Here is a 23045-nt window from a genome sequence, read left to right as displayed (position 1 = left end):
TCTCCCCTTTCCCCTCTCGCTCTCTCTCTCCCCCTCTCCCCGTCTCTCTCTACCCCTTTCCCCGTCTCGTCTCTCCCCCTTTCCCCGTCTCGCTCTACCCCTTTCCCCGTCTCGCTCTCCCTCTCCCCTCTCTCTCCCGTCTCCCGCTCTCTACCCCTTTCCCCGTCTCGCTCTACCCCTTTCCCTCGTCTCTCTCTCCCCTTTCCCCGTCTCGCTCTCCCTTTCTCTCGCTCTCTCTCCCTTTCCCCGTCTCGCTCTACCCCTTTCCCCGTCTCGCTCGCCTTTCCTCGCTCTCTACCCCTTTCCCCGTCTCGCGCTCTCCTCTCTACCCCTTTCCCCGTCTCGCGCTCTCGCTCTCTACCCCTTTCCCCGTCTCGCGCTCTCGCTCTCTACCCCTTTCCCCGTCTCGCTCTCCCCTTCTCTCCTCTCCCCTTTCCCTCTCGCTCTCACCCCTTTCCCCGTCTCGCTCTACCCCTTTCCCCGTCCTCTCCCTCTCGCTGCTCTACCCCTTTCCCCGTCTCGCTCTCTACCCCTTTCCCCGTCTCGCTCTCTACCCCTTTCCCCGTCTCGCTCTCTCCTCCCCTTCTCTCTCCCTTTCCCCTTTCCCTCTCTCGCTCTCTCTCCCTTTCCCCGTCTCGCTCTCGCTCTCCCTCGCTCTCGCTCTACCCCTTTCCCTCGTCTCGCTCTACCCCTTTCTCCCGTCTCGCTCTACCCCTTTCCCCGTCTCGCTCTACCCCTTTCCCTCGCTCTCGCTCTACCCCTTTCCCCGTCTCGCTCTCCCTTTCCCCCTTGCCCTGTCTCTCCCCCTTCTCTCGCTCTCCTCTCCCCTGTCTCCCGTCTCTCTCTACCCCTTTCTCCCGTCTCGCTCTACCCCTTTCCCCGTCTCGCTCTACCCCTTTCCCCGTCTCGCTCTCTCCCTTTCCCCGCTCTCGCTCTCCCTTTCTCCCTTTGTCCATCTCTTTCTTGCTCTCTTCCTTTCTCTCGCTCTCTCTCCCTTTCCCTCTGTCCATCTTTTTCTCTACCCCTTTCTCTTGCTCTCTCCCTTTCTCTCGCGCTCTCCCCGTCTCTCCCTTTCCAATGGATGCAATAGCGCTATGTGTCTACCAGATGGAGGTATTGGAACAAAATTAACATCCATCTGGTGGCCACATAGCGCTATTGCATCCATTGGCTTGATCACTGACACTGTCAGCCAATCCAATGACATCCCCCTTCTCTCTCTCTCTCTCTCCCTTTCCCCCTCTCTTTTCTCTCTCCCTTTCCCTCTCTCCCTTTTTTCTCTCTCTTTTCCTCTCTCGCACTCTTTCCCTTTCTCTCCCCCTCCCCTTGCTCTCTCTTCCTTTCCCTCCTCTCGCACTCTTTTCCTTTCTCTCCCCCTCCCCTTTCTCTTGCTCTCTCTTCCTTTCCCTCCTCTCCTTTTCCCTTGCTCTCTCTTCCTTTTCCCTCGCTCTCTCCCTTTCTCTCTCCCTACCTTTTTCTCTCTCCCTCCCTTTTTTCTCTCTTTCCCTCTCTCTCTTTCCCTCTCTCCCTCTCCTCTCTCTGCCTTTCCCTCTCCTCTCTCTGCCTGTCTCTCTCTCGGTCTCCCCTCTCCCTTTTTTCTCTATCGCTTCGTATCTCTCGTCTCCCTTTTTTCTCTTTCCCTCTCTCCTCTCCCCCTTCTCATCTCTCCCTTTTTTCTCTCAATTTTTCTTTCTCGCTCCCCCTTCTCTCATCTCTCCCTTTTTTCTCTCAATTTTTCTTTCTCGCTCTCCCTCTCGCTCCCTTTTTCTCTCCCTCTCGCTCCCTTTTTCTCTCCCTCTCTCGTCCTTTCCCCCTCTCTCCCTTTCACTCTCTTCTCTCTCCCTCTCCCTTTTTCTCTCTCCCTTTCCCTCTTCTCTCTCTCTCCTTTTCCTCTCTCCCTCCCCCTTTCTCTCTCCCTTTCCCTCCCTTTTTTCTCTCCCCTCACTCTCTTCTCTCTCCCTTTCCCTCTCCCTCCCTTTTTTCTCGTCCTTTCCCGTTCTCTTCTCCTCTCTCCCTTTTCTCTCCTCTCTCCCACTCTCTTCTCCCCCTTTCTCTTCTCCCTTTTTTCTCTCTCGCTCTCTCCCTTTCCCCCTCTCTTTGTTCTGTTTTTGGTTTCTCTTTTTTTTCCTCTCCCTCTTCCGCATTTGTCTCTCCCTTTTTCAATCTTACTAGGTGAACATTTTTTTAAATGGTTTTTAATGCCTAGAGGGGGGTGCTGGGGTCCATGGCTGGGTAGTGAGCACCCCCCACCCGGGCCATTTTGGACGTTTTTCAAAAAAATCTTCCAAAAAACGACAGTCCAACTTCTCTCTCGTTGCACTATTTTCAGCTTTTGCTCCAGACTGTCCAGCCATGCACCGTGCAATTTTTTAAATGTTTTTATTCCTTTATGGGAATGCTGGAGGTCTTCTCCCTATTTTCCTCTACCCCACTATTTACCCCTCCCATATTTCACTTCCGACCCCTATTTCCTGCCACTTTTCCCCTCCCATATTTCCCTTGCTCTCCTCTATATTTTTCCACCCCACTATTTTCCCCCTCCTTTTCCCTCACCCCATTTGAATTCTATCCCGCCCTTTTCACTCTCTCCCACTCTTCTCCCCCTTTTGTCTTTCTCCCTCTTTTTCTCTTCCCCCCCATGTCATTGGATTGGCTGACAGTGTCGGTGATAAAGCCAATGGATGCAATAACGCTATGTGGCTACCAGATGGAGTAATGGAACAAAATTAACATGAAGTCACTGCCATTATGGCACAATTTCCAATGGTATTTAAAAAATATTTTACAGGTAATACTAGGAGGAAGGTGGATGCCCCACCCCCAAAACATTATATATAGGGGTCAAAAGGGGTCAAAATAAGGAACGCTTCACGAATTTGCGTGTCATCCTTGCGCAGGGGCCATGCTAATCTTCTCTGTATCGTTCCAATTTTAGTATATGTGCTGCCGAAGCGAGCACAATACAGACATAGGAGAGGCCCTCATATATAGAGCACAACCCCCCTGACGTTTCGGATCCTGGTTGGGGTCAAACAGACCTTCAGAGGCTCAAAAACCACCCATAGAAGATTCCCACAGGATATTGTATGGACATGAACCTGGTTGGGATAATAATGGCTACCTTGTGTGTTGTAATGTTCTAGCCTCTGCCTCAGAGAGTTGCAATGTATGCTGGGTGATATGCGAGTACACTGTCCCGTCTAGGACGTTGATAGGGTAGAACATAACGACGTAACAAAAGCCTTCGCACAAAACCCCACCCACTCACTGAAACCCGACACTCTCTGGCGCTGCATTCACAAAAGGTCCTCACACACAGACGTAGCAGGAAATGTTGTGAAGCCTACGCCAACAATACCCTAACATGGGGATTTTAAAATCTTGTACCTTATGTGGTAAGAAAGAAAGTGAACAACTGTAAAAACTGCTGTTTTGTGACATTTTGACTTTAGTTATAGATGTAGAGACATTTAATTGATTATTTTAAGGAATGATTCTAGACTAAAATGTAGTGTAATAAGCTTTTGGACTCCTCCCCCTGCTGGTTTGAGTTGCTCTTCCCCTGGTCTTTGTTCCCCACCCTTCCCCCGCTCTCTGCAACATGGCCCGGCCAAAGACACTTATAACTAACTCCCCATTTAGTAGCGAGAGAAGCAGAATAGAGCGACACAGAAGAGTAGTAGAGACAGAGAGAGAACTAGAACGAGAGAAACAGCAGAGCGACAGAGAACTAGATATTCATATGTGGCCGGAAGGTGACTGTTTCAACTTTCATGTTGACACATTGCCAGTGTGGTTCAATAAGAGTTTTTAAAACTGGTGGTGGGGGGGAGAGAGAGAGAGAGGGGGAGCAGGTAAGGGGGAAAGAAAATTGGTTAAGAGAAAAGGGAGGGAGAGGAAAAAGAAAGTGGAATTAAGGTAAAAAGACAGAGGAGAGAATACGTGAGAGAAAAAGTTTAAAAGGGGGGAGCGAGGGAGAAAAAGCCACAAACACTTGTAGCAGTGAAAAATGAGAGTGAAAGGGGAGTGAGAGCAAGGGGGAGAGCTCCACTGGCTTCCAGTTGAAGCTCGCATTTGCTACAAGACCATGGTGCTTGCCTTTGGAGCTGTGAGGGGAAAGGCACCTCCGTACCTTCAGGCTCTGATCAGTCCCTACACCCAAAGAAGGGCACTGCGTTCATCCACCTCTGGCCTGCTCGCCTCCCTACCTCTGCGGAAGCACATTTCCCGCTCAGCCCAGTCAAAACTGTTCGCTGCTCTGGCACCCCAATGCTGGAACAAGCTCCCTCACGACGCCAGGACAGCGGAGTCAATCACCACCTTCCGGAGACACCTGAAACCCCACCTCCTTTAAGGAATACCTGGGATAGGATGAAGTAATCCTTCTTACCCTCCCCCCCCAAAAAAGATATAGATGTACTATTGTAAAGTGGTTGTTCCACTGGACAACATCAGGTGAATGCACCAATTTGTAAGTCGCTCTGGATAACAGTGTCTGCTAAATGACGTAAATGTGAGAGAGAGGGGCGAGAGGGAGAAGAAAAATGAGAGAAGGGGGAGAGAGAAAAAAGACAGGGAGAGGGGAGAAAAAAGGGGGAGAGGAGAGGGAGAGGGAAAAGATAGAGGGGGGAAAGGGAGAGAGAGGAGAAGGAAAGTGGGAGCGGGAGAGAGAAGAGTGGAGAGAGAGAGAAGAGAGGGAGAAAAAAGGGAGAGAGAGGCAAAGGGAGGATGAGAGAGCAAGAGGGGGAAAGGGAGAGAGCAAGAGGGGGAAAAGGAGAGGGCGAGAGAGAAAAAAGAGGGGGAAAATGAAAGAAAGGGGAGAGAGGGAGAATAAAGGGAGAGAGGGAGAAGAAAAGGGGAGAGCAGGAGGGGGAGAGAGAAGAAAGGGACATAGGGAGGGGAGAGGGGGGGAAAGGGAGGATGAGAGGGGAGGGGAGAGAGAAAAAAGGGAGGATGAGGGGGAAAGGGAGAGAGAAAAAAGAGAGGGAGAGGAGAGGGAGAGAGAAGAAAAGGGAGAGGGGGAGAAGAAAGGGAGAGAGGGAGAAGAAAAGGGGGAGAGGGAAAAGGAGAGAAGAGGGAAAGAGAGAGCGAGAGAGGGAGAGCAGGGCAAAGGGAGTGAGAAAAAAGGGAGGGGAAGAGAGGAGAGAGAGAAAAAAGGGAGGATGAGAGGGGAGAGGGGGAAAGGGAGAGAGAGCGAGATAAGGGAGAGAGCAAGAGGGGGAAAGGCAGAGCGAGAGAGGGAAAAGGAGAGAGGGAGAAGTAAAGGGAGAGAGAGAAAAAAGGGAGAGAAGAGGGGAGAGGGAAAAAAAGAGGGTGAATGAGAAGTGATAAGGGGGAGAGAGAGAAAAAAGGTAAGGGGAGTGAGAAAAAGGTGGAGAATGAGGAGAGAAAAGGGGGGAGAGCCAACAAAAGTGGAGTGAGAAAAAGGGAGGAGAGAGCGACAGAAAGGAATAGAAAGAGAGAAAAAGGGGAAGGGAGAAAGAGGAAGAGAGAAAAAGGGGGAGAATAAGGAGCGAAAGGGGGAGTTAGGAAAAGGGAGAGAAGGGAGAGCGAGGAAAGGGGAGAGAGCGAGAGAAAAGGGGGGAGTGAGGAGAAAAAGGGGAGAATGAGGAGAAAAAATAGAATTTTTTTGAAATCAGAAAACCGAGTCCAAATTCTCTCTCATTGCACGATGTTCAGCTCTTGTTCCACAGACTAAGTCCAGATGTGCACCTGGTAATTGAACGGGTTACCAGGTGCAAATTCCGGTATGGCTCTAAATGGCTTCAGGGGGTTGCTGGAAGTCCATGGCTGGGTAGTTAGGGGAAATAGGAGGAAAATATGAGGACGGGAGCATAGGGGGAGGGCCAAATTAGAGCTGTGGAAAATATATGGGGGAAAAAATAGGGGGGTTGAAATAGGGGAGGGGAAAATGATTTGCCTTCCCCTCCCCTATATTTTTCCCCACTATTTTCCCCTCCTGGATTTCCCCTACCCTATTTTTTTCCCACTATTTTCCCCTTTATATTTTCCCACTTTTTCCATTCTCCCTATACCCCCTCCCCCATATTTTTTTCCCTTTCCCTCTCTCCCTTTCCCTCTCTCCCATCTCTCCCTTTTTCCCTCTCCCTTTTTTCTCTCTTCCCTCTCACTCGCCACTCTCCCCCTCCCGCTCTCTCCCTTTTTTCTCTCTCCCTTTACTTCTCCCTCTCTCCCTTTCTCCCTCTCCTTTTCCCTCTCCCTTTTTTCTCCCTCTCTCCCGCTCCCTCTTTCCTTCTCCTCTCTTCTCCCTCTCTGCCTTTCCCCCTCTCTCTCCCTTTCCCCTCTCATCCTCCCTTTTTTCTCTCTCCCTTTCCCTCTCTCCCTTTTTTCTTTCTCCCCTCTCACTCTCCTCTCTCCCCCTCCCTCCCTTTTTTCTCCCTCCCTTTGCCCTGCTCTCTCCCTTTCTCCCTCTCTTTTTTCTCTCATCCCTTTCCCCCTCTCTCCCTTTTCTTCTCCCTCTTGCTCTCTCCTTTTTTTCTCACTCTACTCTCTCTCTCCCCTTTCCCCCTCTCATCCTCCCTTTTTTCTCTCTCCTCTCTCCCCCTCACTTTCTCCCTCTCTTGCTCTCTCTGCCTTTCTCTCCTCTCTCCTTTTCTTCTCCCTCTCTCCCTTTTTTCTCCCCCTTTTCTTCTCTCTCCCTCTCCTCTTTTTTCTCTCTCCCTTTCCCCCTCTTGCTCTCTCCTTTTTTTCTCACTCTACTCTCTCTCTCCCCCTTTCCCCCTCTCATCCTCCCTTTTTTCTCTCTTCTCTCTCTCCCCCCTCACTTTCTCCCTCTTGCTCTCTCTGCCTTTCCCTCCTCTCTCCTTTTCCCTCCTCTCTCCTTTTCTTCTCCCTCTCTCCCTTTTTTCTCCCCCTTTTCTTCTCTCTCCCTCTCCTCTCTCCCTTTCCCCCCTCTCCCATCCCTTTTTTCTATCTCCCTTTCTTCTCTCTCCCCCTCCTGCTCTCCCCTTTTCTTCTCCCCCTCTCTTTTCTTCTTTCCTTTTCCCCCTCTTTTTTCTCTCTCCCTCTCTCCTTTTCCCCCTCTTGCTCTCTCCCTTTCCCCCTCTCATCCTCCCTTTGCCTCTCTCTCCCTTTTTTCTCCCTCTTTTCTCTCTCCACTCTTCTCTCTCCCGCTCCCACTTTCCTTCTCATCTCTCCCCCTTTCCCCCTCTCATCCTCCCTTTGCCTCTCTCTCCCTTTTTTCTCTCTCCTTTCTCTCCCCCTCCCTTTCTCCCTCTCTTGCTCTCTCTGACTTTCCCTCCTCTCTCCTTTTCTTCTCCCTCTCTCCCTTTCTTCTCCCTCTCCTCTCCCTTTTCTTCTCTCTCCCTCTCCTCTCCCTCTCTTTTTTCTCTCTCCCTTTCCCCCTCATCCTCCCTTTTTTCTCTCTCCCCTCCCCTCTCATCCTCCCTTTCCCCCCCTCTCTATGTCCCTTTCTTCTCTCTCCCCCTCCTGCTCTCCCCTTTTCTTCTCCCTCTCTCCCTTTATTCTCCCTCTCTCCCTTTTCTTCTTTCCTTTTCCCCCTCTTTTTTCTCTCTCGCCCTCTCTCCTTTTCCCCCTCTTGCTCTCTCCTTTTCCCCCTCTTGCTCTCTCATCCTCCCTTTGCCTCTCTCTCCCTTTTTTCTCTCTCTCCACTCTTCTCTCTCCCGCTCCCACTTTCCTTCTCCTCTCTCCCTTTCCCCCTCTATCTTTTCCCTCTCCCCTCCCTCTCCTCTCTCCCTTTTTTCTCTATCGCCCCGTATCTCTCGCTCTCCCCTCACGCTCTTCTCACTCCCCCTTTTTTCTCTCTTTCTCTCTCCCTCTCTCCTCTCTCCCTTTTTTCTCGCTCTCCCTCTTTCTCCCCCTCTTTCTCTCCCTCTCTTTCTCCCCCTTTCGTCTCTCTCCTTTCTCTCTTATTTTCCTCTCTCGCCCTTTCCCTCTCTCCTCTCTCTTCTCTCCCCCTCTCTCCTCTGCTCTCTCCCTTCACTCTCTTCACTCTCTCCCTTTCCCTCGCTCTCTTCTCTCTCCCCCTTTCCCTTTCTCTTGCTCTCTCCCTTCCCTTCTCTCTCTCTCGCCCTTTCCCCCTCTCTTTCCTCTCCCCCTCTCGCCCTTTCCCTCTCTCGTTCTCCCTCTCTCTCCCCCTTTCCCTCGATCTCTCCTTTTCCTCTCTCCCTTTTTTCTCACTCCTCTCTCCCTTTCCCTCTTTCCCTTTCTCTCGCTCTCTCCCTTCCCCTCGATCTTCTTCCCCTCTCCCCATCCCCTCTCTCCCGCTCTTTTCTCTCTCTCCCCCTTTCCCTCTCCTCTCTCTACTTTCTCTCGCCCTCGCTCTCTTTCTCTCTCCCCCTTTCCCTCTTTCTCCTCTCGCCTTTCCCTCTCTCGTTCTCCCTTTCTCTCGCTCTCTCCCTTTCTCTCGCTCGCTCTCTCTCCCTTTTGCTCGCTCTCTCTCGCTCTCCCTTTCTCTCGCTCTCTCTCGCTCTCCCTTTCTCTCTCTCGCTCGCTCTCGCTCGCTTTCTCTCGCTCCCTTTCTCTCTCTCTCCTCTCCTTTTCCCTCGCTCTCCTCTCCCTTTCCCCCTTGCCCTGTCTCTCCCCCTGTCCCTCTCCCTTTCTCTCGCCCTTTCTCTCGCTCTCTCTCCCTTTCTCTCGCTCGCTCTCCCTTTCTCTCGCTCGCTCTCCCTTTCTCTCTCTCTCTCCTCCTTTTCCCTCGCTCTCCTCTCCCTTTCTCTATTTTTTTGTCCATCAATTTTTCTTGCTCTCTTCCTTTCTCTCGCTCTCTCCCTCTCTCTCCCTTTCTCTTTGTCCATCAATTTTTCTCGCTCTCCCTTTCTCTTGCTCTCTCCTTTTCTCTCGCGCTCTCCCCCTCTCCCTTTCCAATGGATGCAATAGCGCTATGTGTCTACCAGATGGAGGTATTGGAACAAAATTAACATCCATCTGGTGGCCACATAGCGCTATTGCATCCATTGGCTTTATCACTGACACTGTCAGCCAATCCAAAGACATCTCTCATCTGTTTAACTTTCCCTCTCCCTTTTTTCTTTCTCTCTCTCCTTTTCCCTCTCTCCCTCTCCTCTCTCTGCCTTTCCCTTTCTCTTGCTCTCTATTTTTCTTTCTCTCCCCCTCCTTTTCCCTCGCTCACTCTCGCTCTCTCCCTTTTTTTCTCTCTCCTTTTCCCTCTCTCCCTCTTCTCTCTGCCTTTCCCTTTCTCTTGCTCTCTATTTTTCTTTATCTCCCCCTCATTTCTCTCTCCCTTTCCCTCTCGCTCTCCCTCGCCCTATCTCTCTCCCTCTCTCGGTCTCCCTCTCTCCCCCTTTCCCTCGATCTCTCCTTTTCCTCTCTCACTTTTTTCTCACTCCTTCTCTCTCCCTTTCCCTCTTTCCCTTTCTCTCGCTCTCTCCCTTCCCCTCGATCTTCTTCCCCTCTCCCCATCCCCTCTCTCCCGCTCTTTTCTCTCTCTCCCCCTTTCCCTCTCCTCTCTCTACTTTCTCTCGCCCTCGCTCTCTTTCTCTCTCTCCCCCTTTCCCTCTTTCTCCTCTCGCCTTTCCCTCTCTCGTTCTCCCTTTCTCTCGTTCTCCCTTTCTCTCGCTCTCTCCCTTTCTCTCCCTTTCTCTCCCTTTCTCTCGCTCTCTCTCCCTTTCTCCCTTTCTCTCGCTCTCTCTCCCTTTCTCTCGCTCTCTCTCCCTTTCTCTCGCTCTCTCTCCCTTTCTCTCGCTCTCTCTCCCTTTCTCTCGCTCTCTCGCTCTCTCTCCCTTTCTCTCGCTCTCTCTCCCTTTCTCTCGCTCTCTCGCCCTTTCTCTCGCTCTCTCTCCCTTTCTCCCGCTCTCTCTCTCTCCCGCTCTCTCTCTCTCCCGCTCTCCCTCTCTCTCTCTACCCCTTTCCCCGTCTCGCTCTACCCCTTTCCCCGTCTCGCTCTCTACCCCTTTCCCCGTCTCGCTCTACCCCTTTCCCCGTCTCGCTCTACCCCTTTCCCCGTCTCGCTCTCTCTCTACCCCTTTCCCCGTCTCGCTCTCTACCCCTTTCCCCGTCTCTCCCTTTCCAATGGATGCAATAGCGCTATGTTGCCACCAGATGGAGGTATTGGAACAAAATTAACATCCATCTGGTGGCCACATAGCGCTATTGCATCCATTGGCTTTATCACTGACACTGTCAGCCAATCCAAAGACATCTCTCTCCCTCTCTGTCATATTTTTCTCTGCAACAACTGTTTAACTTTCCCTCTCCCTTTTTTTTCTCTCTCTCCTTTTCCCTCTCTCCCTCTCCTCTCTCTGCCTTTCCCTTTCTCTTGCTCTCTATTTTTCTTTCTCTCCCCCTCCTTTTCCCTCGCTCACTCTCGCTCTCTCCCTTTTTTTCTCTCTCCTTTTCCCTCTCTCGCTCTCTTCTCTCTGCCTTTCCCTTTCTCTTGCTCTCTATTTTTCTTTATCTCCCCCTCATTTTCTCTCTCCCTTTCCCTCTCGCTCTCCCTATCTCTCTCCCTCTCTCGGTCTCCCTCTCTCCCCCTTTCCCTCGATCTCTCCTTTTCCTCTCTCACTTTTTTCTCACTCCTTCTCTCTCCCTTTCCCTCTTTCCCTTTCTCTCGCTCTCTCTCCCTTTCTCTCTCTTTCTCTCTCTCCCTTTCTCTCGCTCGCTCTCGTTCTTTCTCGCTTTCTCTCGCTCTCTCGCTTTCTCTCGCTCGCTCTCCCTTTCTCTCGCTCGCTCTCCCTTTCTCTCGCTCTCCTCTCCTTTTCCCTCGCTCTCCTCTCCCTTTCCCCCTTGCCCTGTCTCTCCCCCTGTCTCTCGCTCTCTCCCCCTGTCTCTCGCTCGCTCTCCCTTTCTCTCGCTCGCTCTCCCTTTCTCTCGCTCGCTCCTCCTTTTCCCACGCTCTCCTCTCCCTTTCTCAATTTTTTTGTCCATCAATTTTTCTTGCTCTCTTCCTTTCTCTCGCTCTCTCTCCCTTTCTCTTTGTCCATCAATTTTTCTCACTCTCCCTTTCTCTTGCTCTCTCCCTTTCTCTCGCGCTCTCCCCCTCTCCCTTTCCAATGGATGCAATAGCGCTATGTGTCTACCAGATGGAGGTATTGGAACAAAATTAACATCCATCTGGTGGCCACATAGCGCTATTGCATCCATTGGCTTGATCACTGACACTGTCAGCCAATCCAATGACATCCCCCTTCTCTCTCTCTCTCCCTTTCCCCCTCTCTTTTCTCTCTCTCCCTTTCCCTCTCTCCCTTTTTTCTCTCTCTCTTTTCCTCTCTCGCACTCTTTCCCTTTCTCTCCCCCTCCCCTTGCTCTCTCTTCCTTTCCCTCCTCTCGCACTCTTTTCCTTTCTCTCCCCCTCCCCTTTCTCTTGCTCTCTCTTCCTTTCCCTCCTCTCTCCTTTTCCCTTGCTCTCTCTTCCTTTTCCCTTGCTCTCTCTTCCTTTTCCCTCGCTCTCTCCCTTTCTCTCTCCCTCCCTTTTTTCTCTCCCTCCCTTTTTTCTCTCTTTCCCTCTCTCTCTTTCCCTCTCTCCCTCTCCTCTCTCTGCCTTTCCCTCTCCTCTCTCTGCCTGTCTCTCTCTCGGTCTCCCCTCTCCCTTTTTTCTCTATCGCCCCGTATCTCTCGTCTCCCTTTTTTCTCTTTCCCTCTCTCCTCTCCCCCTTCTCTCATCTCTCCCTTTTTTCTCTCAATTTTTCTTTCTCGCTCTCCCTCTCGCTCCCTTTTTCTCTCCCTCTCGCTCCCTTTTTCTCTCCCTCTCTCGTCCTTTCCCCCTCTCTCCCTTTCACTCTCTTCTCTCTCCCTCTCCCTTCTTCTCTCTCCCTTTCCCTCTTCTCTCTCTCTCCTTTTCCTCTCTCCCTCCCCCTTTCTCTCTCCCTTTCCCTCCCTTTTTTCTCTCCCCTCACTCTCTTCTCTCTCCCTTTCCCTCTCCCTCCCTTTTTTCTCGTCCTTTCCCGTTCTCTTCTCCTCTCTCCCTTTTCTCTCCTCTCTCCCACTCTCTTCTCCCCCTTTCTCTTCTCCCTTTTTTCTCTCTCGCTCTCTCCCTTTCCCCCTCTCTTTGTTCTGTTTTTGGTTTCTCTTTTTTTTCCTCTCCCTCTTCCGCATTTGTCTCTCCCTTTTTCAATCTTACTAGGTGAACATTTTTTTAAATGGTTTTTAATGCCTAGAGGGGGGTGCTGGGGTCCATGGCTGGGTAGTGAGCACCCCCCACCCGGGCCATTTTGGACGTTTTTCAAAAAAATCTTCCAAAAAACGACAGTCCAACTTCTCTCTCGTTGCACTATTTTCAGCTTTTGCTCCAGACTGTCCAGCCATGCACCGTGCAATTTTTTAAATGTTTTTATTCCTTTATGGGAATGCTGGAGGTCTTCTCCCTATTTTCCTCTACCCCACTATTTACCCCTCCCATATTTCACTTCCGACCCCTATTTCCTGCCACTTTTCCCCTCCCATATTTCCCTTGCTCTCCTCTATATTTTTCCACCCCACTATTTTCCCCCTCCTTTTCCCTCACCCCATTTGAATTCTATCCCGCCCTTTTCACTCTCTCCCACTCTTCTCCCCCTTTTGTCTTTCTCCCTCTTTTTCTCTTCCCCCCCATGTCATTGGATTGGCTGACAGTGTCGGTGATAAAGCCAATGGATGCAATAACGCTATGTGGCTACCAGATGGAGTAATGGAACAAAATTAACATGAAGTCACTGCCATTATGGCACAATTTCCAATGGTATTTAAAAAATATTTTACAGGTAATACTAGGAGGAAGGTGGATGCCCCACCCCCAAAACATTATATATAGGGGTCAAAAGGGGTCAAAATAAGGAACGCTTCACGAATTTGCGTGTCATCCTTGCGCAGGGGCCATGCTAATCTTCTCTGTATCGTTCCAATTTTAGTATATGTGCTGCCGAAGCGAGCACAATACAGACATAGGAGAGGCCCTCATATATAGAGCACAACCCCCCTGACGTTTTGGATCCTGGTTGGGGTCAAACAGACCTTCAGAGGCTCAAAAACCACCCATAGAAGATTCCCACAGGATATTGTATGGACATGAACCTGGTTGGGATAATAATGGCTACCTTGTGTGTTGTAATGTTCTAGCCTCTGCCTCAGAGAGTTGCAATGTATGCTGGGTGATATGCGAGTACACTGTCCCGTCTAGGACGTTGATAGGGTAGAACATAACGACGTAACAAAAGCCTTCGCACAAAACCCCACCCACTCACTGAAACCCGACACTCTCTGGCGCTGCATTCACAAAAGGTCCTCACACACAGACGTAGCAGGAAATGTTGTGAAGCCTACGCCAACAATACCCTAACATGGGGATTTTAAAATCTTGTACCTTATGTGGTAAGAAAGAAAGTGAACAACTGTAAAAACTGCTGTTTTGTGACATTTTGACTTTAGTTATAGATGTAGAGACATTTAATTGATTATTTTAAGGAATGATTCTAGACTAAAATGTAGTGTAATAAGCTTTTGGACTCCTCCCCCTGCTGGTTTGAGTTGCTCTTCCCCTGGTCTTTGTTCCCCACCCTTCCCCCGCTCTCTGCAACATGGCCCGGCCAAAGACACTTATAACTAACTCCCCATTTAGTAGCGAGAGAAGCAGAATAGAGCGACACAGAAGAGTAGTAGAGACAGAGAGAGAACTAGAACGAGAGAAACAGCAGAGCGACAGAGAACTAGATATTCATATGTGGCCGGAAGGTGACTGTTTCAACTTTCATGTTGACACATTGCCAGTGTGGTTCAATAAGAGTTTTTAAAACTGGTGGTGGGGGGGAGAGAGAGAGAGAGGGGGAGCAGGTAAGGGGGAAAGAAAATTGGTTAAGAGAAAAGGGAGGGAGAGGAAAAAGAAAGTGGAATTAAGGTAAAAAGACAGAGGAGAGAATACGTGAGAGAAAAAGTTTAAAAGGGGGGAGCGAGGGAGAAAAAGCCACAAACACTTGTAGCAGTGAAAAATGAGAGTGAAAGGGGAGTGAGAGCAAGGGGGAGAGCTCCACTGGCTTCCAGTTGAAGCTCGCATTTGCTACAAGACCATGGTGCTTGCCTTTGGAGCTGTGAGGGGAAAGGCACCTCCGTACCTTCAGGCTCTGATCAGTCCCTACACCCAAAGAAGGGCACTGCGTTCATCCACCTCTGGCCTGCTCGCCTCCCTACCTCTGCGGAAGCACATTTCCCGCTCAGCCCAGTCAAAACTGTTCGCTGCTCTGGCACCCCAATGCTGGAACAAGCTCCCTCACGACGCCAGGACAGCGGAGTCAATCACCACCTTCCGGAGACACCTGAAACCCCACCTCCTTTAAGGAATACCTGGGATAGGATGAAGTAATCCTTCTTACCCTCCCCCCCCAAAAAAGATATAGATGTACTATTGTAAAGTGGTTGTTCCACTGGACAACATCAGGTGAATGCACCAATTTGTAAGTCGCTCTGGATAACAGTGTCTGCTAAATGACGTAAATGTGAGAGAGAGGGGCGAGAGGGAGAAGAAAAATGAGAGAAGGGGGAGAGAGAAAAAAGACAGGGAGAGGGGAGAAAAAAGGGGGAGAGGAGAGGGAGAGGGAAAAGATAGAGGGGGGAAAGGGAGAGAGAGGAGAAGGAAAGTGGGAGCGGGAGAGAGAAGAGTGGAGAGAGAGAGAAGAGAGGGAGAAAAAAGGGAGAGAGAGGCAAAGGGAGGATGAGAGAGCAAGAGGGGGAAAGGGAGAGAGCAAGAGGGGGAAAAGGAGAGGGCGAGAGAGAAAAAAGAGGGGGAAAATGAAAGAAAGGGGAGAGAGGGAGAATAAAGGGAGAGAGGGAGAAGAAAAGGGGAGAGCAGGAGGGGGAGAGAGAAGAAAGGGACATAGGGAGGGGAGAGGGGGGGAAAGGGAGGATGAGAGGGGAGGGGAGAGAGAAAAAAGGGAGGATGAGGGGGAAAGGGAGAGAGAAAAAAGAGAGGGAGAGGAGAGGGAGAGAGAAGAAAAGGGAGAGGGGGAGAAGAAAGGGAGAGAGGGAGAAGAAAAGGGGGAGAGGGAAAAGGAGAGAGGAGGGAAAGAGAGAGCGAGAGAGGGAAAGGCAGAGAGAGCAAGAGAGGGAGAGCAGGGCAAAGGGAGTGAGAAAAAAGGGAGGGGAAGAGAGGAGAGAGAGAAAAAAGGGAGGATGAGAGGGGAGAGGGGGAAAGGGAGAGAGAGCGAGATAAGGGAGAGAGCAAGAGGGGGAAAGGCAGAGCGAGAGAGGGAAAAGGAGAGAGGGAGAAGTAAAGGGAGAGAGAGAAAAAAGGGAGAGAAGAGGGGAGAGGGAAAAAAAGAGGGTGAATGAGAAGTGATAAGGGGGAGAGAGAGAAAAAAGGTAAGGGGAGTGAGAAAAAGGTGGAGAATGAGGAGAGAAAAGGGGGGAGAGCGAACAAAAGTGGAGTGAGAAAAAGGGAGGAGAGAGCGACAGAAAGGAATAGAAAGAGAGAAAAAGGGGAAGGGAGAAAGAGGAAGAGAGAAAAAGGGGGAGAATAAGGAGCGAAAGGGGGAGTTAGGAAAAGGGAGAGAAGGGAGAGCGAGGAAAGGGGAGAGAGCGAGAGAAAAGGGGGGAGTGAGGAGAAAAAATAGAATTTTTTTGAAATCAGAAAACCGAGTCCAAATTCTCTCTCATTGCACGATGTTCAGCTCTTGTTCCACAGACTAAGTCCAGATGTGCACCTGGTAATTGAACGGGTTACCAGGTGCAAATTCCGGTATGGCTCTAAATGGCTTCAGGGGGTTGCTGGAAGTCCATGGCTGGGTAGTTAGGGGAAATAGGAGGAAAATATGAGGACGGGAGCATAGGGGGAGGGCCAAATTAGAGCTGTGGAAAATATATGGGGGAAAAAATAGGGGGGTTGAAATAGGGGAGGGGAAAATGATTTGCCTTCCCCTCCCCTATATTTTTCCCCACTATTTTCCCCTCCTGGATTTCCCCTACCCTATTTTTTTCCCACTATTTTCCCCTTTATATTTTCCCACTTTTTCCATTCTCCCTATACCCCCTCCCCCATATTTTTTTCCCTTTCCCTCTCTCCCTTTCCCTCTCTCCCATCTCTCCCTTTTTCCCTCTCCCTTTTTTCTCTCTTCCCTCTCACTCGCCACTCTCCCCCTCCCGCTCTCTCCCTTTTTTCTCTCTCCCTTTACTTCTCCCTCTCTCCCTTTCTCCCTCTCCTTTTCCCTCTCCCTTTTTTCTCCCTCTCTCCCGCTCCCTCTTTCCTTCTCCTCTCTTCTCCCTCTCTGCCTTTCCCCCTCTCTCTCCCTTTCCCCTCTCATCCTCCCTTTTTTCTCTCTCCCTTTCCCTCTCTCCCTTTTTTCTTTCTCCCCTCTCACTCTCCTCTCTCCCCCTCCCTCCCTTTTTTCTCCCTCCCTTTGCCCTGCTCTCTCCCTTTCTCCCTCTCTTTTTTCTCTCATCCCTTTCCCCCTCTCTCCCTTTTCTTCTCCCTCTTGCTCTCTCCTTTTTTTCTCACTCTACTCTCTCTCTCCCCTTTCCCCCTCTCATCCTCCCTTTTTTCTCTCTCCTCTCTCCCCCTCACTTTCTCCCTCTCTTGCTCTCTCTGCCTTTCTCTCCTCTCTCCTTTTCTTCTCCCTCTCTCCCTTTTTTCTCCCCCTTTTCTTCTCTCTCCTCTCCTCTTTTTTCTCTCTCCCTTTCCCCCTCTTGCTCTCTCCTTTTTTTCTCACTCTACTCTCTCTCTCCCCCTTTCCCCCTCTCATCCTCCCTTTTTTCTCTCTTCTCTCTCTCCCCCCTCACTTTCTCCCTCTTGCTCTCTCTGCCTTTCCCTCCTCTCTCCTTTTCCCTCCTCTCTCCTTTTCTTCTCCCTCTCTCCCTTTTTTCTCCCCCTTTTCTTCTCTCTCCCTCTCCTCTCTCCCTTTCCCCCCTCTCCCATCCCTTTTTTCTATCTCCCTTTCTTCTCTCTCCCCCTCCTGCTCTCCCCTTTTCTTCTCCCCCTCTCTTTTCTTCTTTCCTTTTCCCCCTCTTTTTTCTCTCTCCCTCTCTCCTTTTCCCCCTCTTGCTCTCTCCCTTTCCCCCTCTCATCCTCCCTTTGCCTCTCTCTCCCTTTTTTCTCCCTCTTTTCTCTCTCCACTCTTCTCTCTCCCGCTCCCACTTTCCTTCTCATCTCTCCCCCTTTCCCCCTCTCATCCTCCCTTTGCCTCTCTCTCCCTTTTTTCTCTCTCCTTTCTCTCCCCCTCCCTTTCTCCCTCTCTTGCTCTCTCTGACTTTCCCTCTCTCGCTCTCTTTCCCTCCTCTCTCCTTTTCTTCTCCCTCTCTCCCTTTCTTCTCCCTCTCCTCTCCCTTTTCTTCTCTCTCCCTCTCCTCTCCCTCTCTTTTTTCTCTCTCCCTTTCCCCCTCATCCTCCCTTTTTTCTCTCTCCCCTCCCCTCTCATCCTCCCTTTCCCCCCCTCTCTATGTCCCTTTCTTCTCTCTCCCCCTCCTGCTCTCCCCTTTTCTTCTCCCTCTCTCCCTTTATTCTCCCTCTCTCCCTTTTCTTCTTTCCTTTTCCCCCTCTTTTTTCTCTCTCGCCCTCTCTCCTTTTCCCCCTCTTGCTCTCTCCTTTTCCCCCTCTTGCTCTCTCATCCTCCCTTTGCCTCTCTCTCCCTTTTTTCTCTCTCTCCACTCTTCTCTCTCCCGCTCCCACTTTCCTTCTCCTCTCTCCCTTTCCCCCTCTATCTTTTCCCTCTCCCCTCCCTCTCCTCTCTCCCTTTTTTCTCTATCGCCCCGTATCTCTCGCTCTCCCCTCACGCTCTTCTCACTCCCCCTTTTTTCTCTCTTTCTCTCTCCCTCTCTCCTCTCTCCCTTTTTTCTCGCTCTCCCTCTTTCTCCCCCTCTTTCTCTCCCTCTCTTTCTCCCCCTTTCGTCTCTCTCCTTTCTCTCTTATTTTCCTCTCTCGCCCTTTCCCTCTCTCCTCTCTCTTCTCTCCCCCTCTCTCCCTCTCCTCTCTGCTCTCTCCCTTCACTCTCTTCACTCTCTCCCTTTCCCTCGCTCTCTTCTCTCTCCCCCTTTCCCTTTCTCTCGCTCTCTCCCTTCCCTTCTCTCTCTCTCGCCCTTTCCCCCTCTCTTTCCTCTCCCCCTCTCGCCCTTTCCCTCTCTCGTTCTCCCTCTCTCTCCCCCTTTCCCTCGATCTCTCCTTTTCCTCTCTCCCTTTTTTCTCACTCCTCTCTCCCTTTCCCTCTTTCCCTTTCTCTCGCTCTCTCCCTTCCCCTCGATCTTCTTCCCCTCTCCCCATCCCCTCTCTCCCGCTCTTTTCTCTCTCTCCCCCTTTCCCTCTCCTCTCTCTACTTTCTCTCGCCCTCGCTCTCTTTCTCTCTCCCCCTTTCCCTCTTTCTCCTCTCGCCTTTCCCTCTCTCGTTCTCCCTTTCTCTCGCTCTCTCCCTTTCTCTCGCTCTCTCTCGCTCTCCCTTTCTCTCTCTCGCTCGCTCTCGCTCGCTTTCTCTCGCTCCCTTTCTCTCTCTCTCCTCTCCTTTTCCCTCGCTCTCCTCTCCCTTTCCCCCTTGCCCTGTCTCTCCCCCTGTCCCTCTCCCTTTCTCTCGCCCTTTCTCTCGCTCTCTCTCCCTTTCTCTCGCTCGCTCTCCCTTTCTCTCGCTCGCTCTCCCTTTCTCTCTCTCTCTCCTCCTTTTCCCTCGCTCTCCTCTCCCTTTCTCTATTTTTTTGTCCATCAATTTTTCTTGCTCTCTTCCTTTCTCTCGCTCTCTCCCTCTCTCTCCCTTTCTCTCCCTTTCTCTTTGTCCATCAATTTTTCTCGCTCTCCCTTTCTCTTGCTCTCTCCTTTTCTCTCGCGCTCTCCCCCTCTCCCTTTCCAATGGATGCAATAGCGCTATGTGTCTACCAGATGGAGGTATTGGAACAAAATTAACATCCATCTGGTGGCCACATAGCGCTATTGCATCCATTGGCTTTATCACTGACACTGTCAGCCAATCCAAAGACATCTCTCTCCCTCTCTGTCATATTTTTCTCTGCAACAACTGTTTAACTTTCCCTCTCCCTTTTTTCTTTCTCTCTCTCCTTTTCCCTCTCTCCCTCTCCTCTCTCTGCCTTTCCCTTTCTCTTGCTCTCTATTTTTCTTTCTCTCCCCCTCATTTTCTCTCTCCCTTTCCCTCTCGCTCTCCCTATCTCTCTCCCTCTCTCGGTCTCCCTCTCTCCCCCTTTCCCTCGATCTCTCCTTTTCCTCTCTCACTTTTTTCTCACTCCTTCTCTCTCCCTTTCCCTCTTTCCCTTTCTCTCGCTCTCTCCCTTCCCCTCGATCTTCTTCCCCTCTCCCCATCCCCTCTCTCCCGCTCTTTTCTCTCTCTCCCCCTTTCCCTCTCCTCTCTCTACTTTCTCTCGCTCTCTCTCCCTTTCTCTCGCTCTCTCCCTTTCTCTCGCCCTTTCGCTCGCTCGCTCTCCCTTTCTCTCGCTCTCTCTCCCTTTCTCTCGCTCCCTTTCTCTCGCTCTCTCTCCCTTTCTCTCGCTCTCTCGCTCTCTCGCTCGCTCTCGCTCTCTCTCGCTCTCTCTCGCTCTCCTTTTCCCTCGCTCTCCTCTCCCTTTCCCCCTTGCCCTGTCTCTCCCCCTGTCTCTCCCTCGCTCTCTCCCCCTGTCTCTCCCTCGCTCTCTCTCGCTCTCTCCCTTTTTTTCTCTCTCCTTTTCCCTCTTTTTCTCTCTCCCTTTCCCTCTCCCCCTCATTTTCTCTCTCCCTCTCGCTCTCCCTCGCCCTCTCTCTCCCTCTCCCTCTCTCCCCCTTTCTCTCGATCTCTCCTTTTCCTCTCTCACTTTTTTCTCACTCCTTCTCTCTCCCTTTCCCTCTTTCCCTTTCTCTCGCTCTCTCCCTTCCCCTCGATCTTCTTCCCCTCTCCCCATCCCCTCTCTCCCGCTCTTTTCTCTCTCTCCCCCTTTCCCTCTCCTCTCTCTACTTTCTCTCGCCCTCGCTCTCTTTCTCTCTCTCCCCCTTTCCCTCTTTCTCCTCTCGCCTTTCCCTCTCTCGTTCTCCCTTTCTCTCGTTCTCCCTTTCTCTCGCTCTCTCCCTTTCTCTCCCTTTCCCTTTCTCTCGCTCTCTCTCCCTTTCTCCCTTTCTCTCGCTCTCTCTCCCTTTCTCTCGCTCTCTCTCCCTTTCTCTCGCTCTTTCTCTCGCTCTCTCGCTCTCTCTCCCTTTCTCCCGCTCTCTCTCCCGCTCTCTCTCTCCCGCTCTCTCTCTCTCCCGCTCTCTCTCTCTCCCGCTCTCTCTCTCTCTACCCCTTTCCCCGTCTCGCTCTACCACCCCTTTCCCCGTCTCGCTCTACCCCTTTCCCCGTCTCGCTCTCTACCCCTTTCCCCGTCTCGCTCTCTCTCTACCCCTTTCCCCGTCTCGCTCTCTACCCCTTTCCCCGTCTCGCTCTCTCTCTACCCCTTTCCCCGTCTCGCTCTACCCCTTTCCCCGTCTCGCTCTCTCTCTACCCCTTTCCCCGTCTCGCTCTCTACCCCATTCCCCGTCTCGCTCTCTACCCCTTTCCCCGTCTCTCCCTTTCCAATGGATGCAATAGCGCTATGTTGCCACCAGATGGAGGTATTGGAACAAAATTAACATCCATCTGGTGGCCACATAGCGCTATTGCATCCATTGGCTTTATCACTGACACTGTCAGCCAATCCAAAGACATCCCCCTTCTCTCTCTCTCTCCCTTTCCCTCTCCCCCTCATTTTCTCTCTCCCTTTCCCTCTCGCTCTCCCTGTCTCTCTCCCTCGCCCTGTCTCCCTCTCTCCCCCTTTCCCTCTCTACCCCATTCCCCGTCTCGCTCTCTACCCCTTTCCCCGTCTCTCCCTTTCCAATGGATGCAATAGCGCTATGTTGCCACCAGATGGAGGTATTGGAACAAAATTAACATCCATCTGGTGGCCACATAGCGCTATTGCATCCATTGGCTTTATCACTGACACTGTCAGCCAATCCAAAGACATCCCCCTTCTCTCTCTCTCTCCCTTTCCCTCTCCCCCTCATTTTCTCTCTCCCTTTCCCTCTCGCTCTCCCTGTCTCTCTCCCTCGCCCTGTCTCCCTCTCTCCCCCTTTCCCTCGATCTCTCCTTTTCCTCTCTCACTTTTTTCTCACTCCTCTCTCCCTTTCCCTCTTTCCCTTTCTCTCCCTTTCTCTCTCTTTCTCTCTCTCCCTTTCTCTCGCTCTCTCTCGCTCGCTCTCGCTCGCTCTCCCTTTCTCTCGCTCGCTCTCCCTTTCTCTCGCTCTCCTCTCCTTTTCCCTCGCTCTCCTCTCCCTTTCCCCCTTGCCCTGTCTCTCCCCCTGTCTCTCGCTCTCTCCCCCTGTCTCTCGCTCGCTCTCCCTTTCTCTCGCTCGCTCTCCCTTTCTCTCGCTCGCTCCTCCTTTTCCCACGCTCTCCTCTCCCTTTCTCTATTTTTTTGTCCATCAATTTTTCTTGCTCTCTCCCTTTCTCTCGCGCTCTCCCCCCTCTCCCTTTCCAATGGATGCAATAGCGCTATGTGTCTACCAGATGGAGGTATTGGAACAAAATTAACATCCATCTGGTGGCCACATAGCGCTATTGCATCCATTGGCTTGATCACTGACACTGTCAGCCAATCCAATGACATCCCCCTTCTCTCTCTCTCTCTCTCCCTTTCCCCCTCTCTTTTCTCTCTCTCCCTTTCCCTCTCTCCCTTTTTTCTCTCTCTCTTTTCCTCTCTCGCACTCTTTCCCTTTCTCTCCCCCTCCCCTTGCTCTCTCTTCCTTTCCCTCCTCTCGCACTCTTTTCCTTTCTCTCCCCCTCCCCTTTCTCTTGCTCTCTCTTCCTTTCCCTCCTCTCTCCTTTTCCCTTGCTCTCTCTTCCTTTTCCCTTGCTCTCTCTTCCTTTTCCCTCGCTCTCTCCCTTTCTCTCTCCCTCCCTTTTTTCTCTCCCTCCCTTTTTTCTCTCTTTCCCTCTCCTCTCTCTGCCTTTCCCTCTCCTCTCTCTGCCTTTCCCTCTCCTCTCTCTGCCTGTCTCTCTCTCGGTCTCCCCTCTCCCTTTTTTCTCTATCGCCCCGTATCTCTCGTCTCCCTTTTTTCTCTTTCCCTCTCTCCTCTCCCCCTTCTCTCATCTCTCCCTTTTTTCTCTCAATTTTTCTTTCTCGCTCTCCCTCTCGCTCCCTTTTTCTCTCCCTCTCGCTCCCTTTTTCTCTCCCTCTCTCGTCCTTTCCCCCTCTCTCCCTTTCACTCTCCCTCTCTCCCTCTCCCTTTTTCTCTCTCCCTTTCCCTCCCTTTTTTCTCTCCCCTCACTCTCTTCTCTCTCCCTTTCCCTCTCCCTCCCTTTTTTCTCGTCCTTTCCCGTTCTCTTCTCCTCTCTCCCTTTTCTCTCCTCTCTCCCACTCTCTTCTCCCCCTTTCTCCTCTCCCTTTTTTCTCTCTCGCTCTCTCCCTTTCCCCCTCTCTTTGTTCTGTTTTTGGTTTCTCTTTTTTTTCCTCTCCCTCTTCCGCATTTGTCTCTCCCTTTTTCAATCTTACTAGGTGAACATTTTTTTAAATGGTTTTTAATGCCTAGAGGGGGGTGCTGGGGTCCATGGCTGGGTAGTGAGCACCCCCCACCCGGGCCATTTTGGACGTTTTTCAAAAAAATCTTCCAAAAAACGACAGTCCAACTTCTCTCTCGTTGCACTATTTTCAGCTTTTGCTCCAGACTGTCCAGCCATGCACCGTGCAATTTTTTAAATGTTTTTATTCCTTTATGGGAATGCTGGAGGTCTTCTCCCTATTTTCCTCTACCCCACTATTTACCCCTCCCATATTTCACTTCCGACCCCTATTTCCTGCCACTTTTCCCCTCCCATATTTCCCTTGCTCTCCTCTATATTTTTCCACCCCACTATTTTCCCCCTCCTTTTCCCTCACCCCATTTGAATTCTATCCCGCCCTTTTCACTCTCTCCCACTCTTCTCCCCCTTTTGTCTTTCTCCCTCTTTTTCTCTTCCCCCCCATGTCATTGGATTGGCTGACAGTGTCGGTGATAAAGCCAATGGATGCAATAACGCTATGTGGCTACCAGATGGAGTAATGGAACAAAATTAACATGAAGTCACTGCCATTATGGCACAATTTCCAATGGTATTTAAAAAATATTTTACAGGTAATACTAGGAGGAAGGTGGATGCCCCACCCCCAAAACATTATATATAGGGGTCAAAAGGGGT

General features: G+C 51.2%; 2 non-coding genes across 2 annotated transcripts; both read right to left on the bottom strand.

Annotated features, from left to right (window-relative positions):
• Window positions 1–2852: 2852 nt before the first annotated feature.
• Window positions 2853–2959, bottom strand: LOC123725756 (U6 spliceosomal RNA). The gene has a single exon (XR_006758270.2). It is a non-coding gene; the product is annotated as a U6 spliceosomal RNA (small nuclear RNA).
• Window positions 2960–12741: 9782 nt separating this feature from the next.
• LOC123725760 (U6 spliceosomal RNA) lies at window positions 12742–12848 on the bottom strand. The gene has a single exon (XR_006758274.2). It is a non-coding gene; the product is annotated as a U6 spliceosomal RNA (small nuclear RNA).
• Between the last annotated feature and the right edge of the window lie 10197 nt (window positions 12849–23045).

Source organism: Salmo salar, chromosome 12, assembly GCF_965601325.2.
Source record: "Salmo salar chromosome 12, fSalSal1, whole genome shotgun sequence".
NCBI lineage: Eukaryota > Metazoa > Chordata > Actinopteri > Salmoniformes > Salmonidae > Salmo > Salmo salar.
The sequence above is the reverse complement of the archived record's forward strand: the minus strand, read 5'-3'. Positions and strand labels throughout refer to the sequence as shown.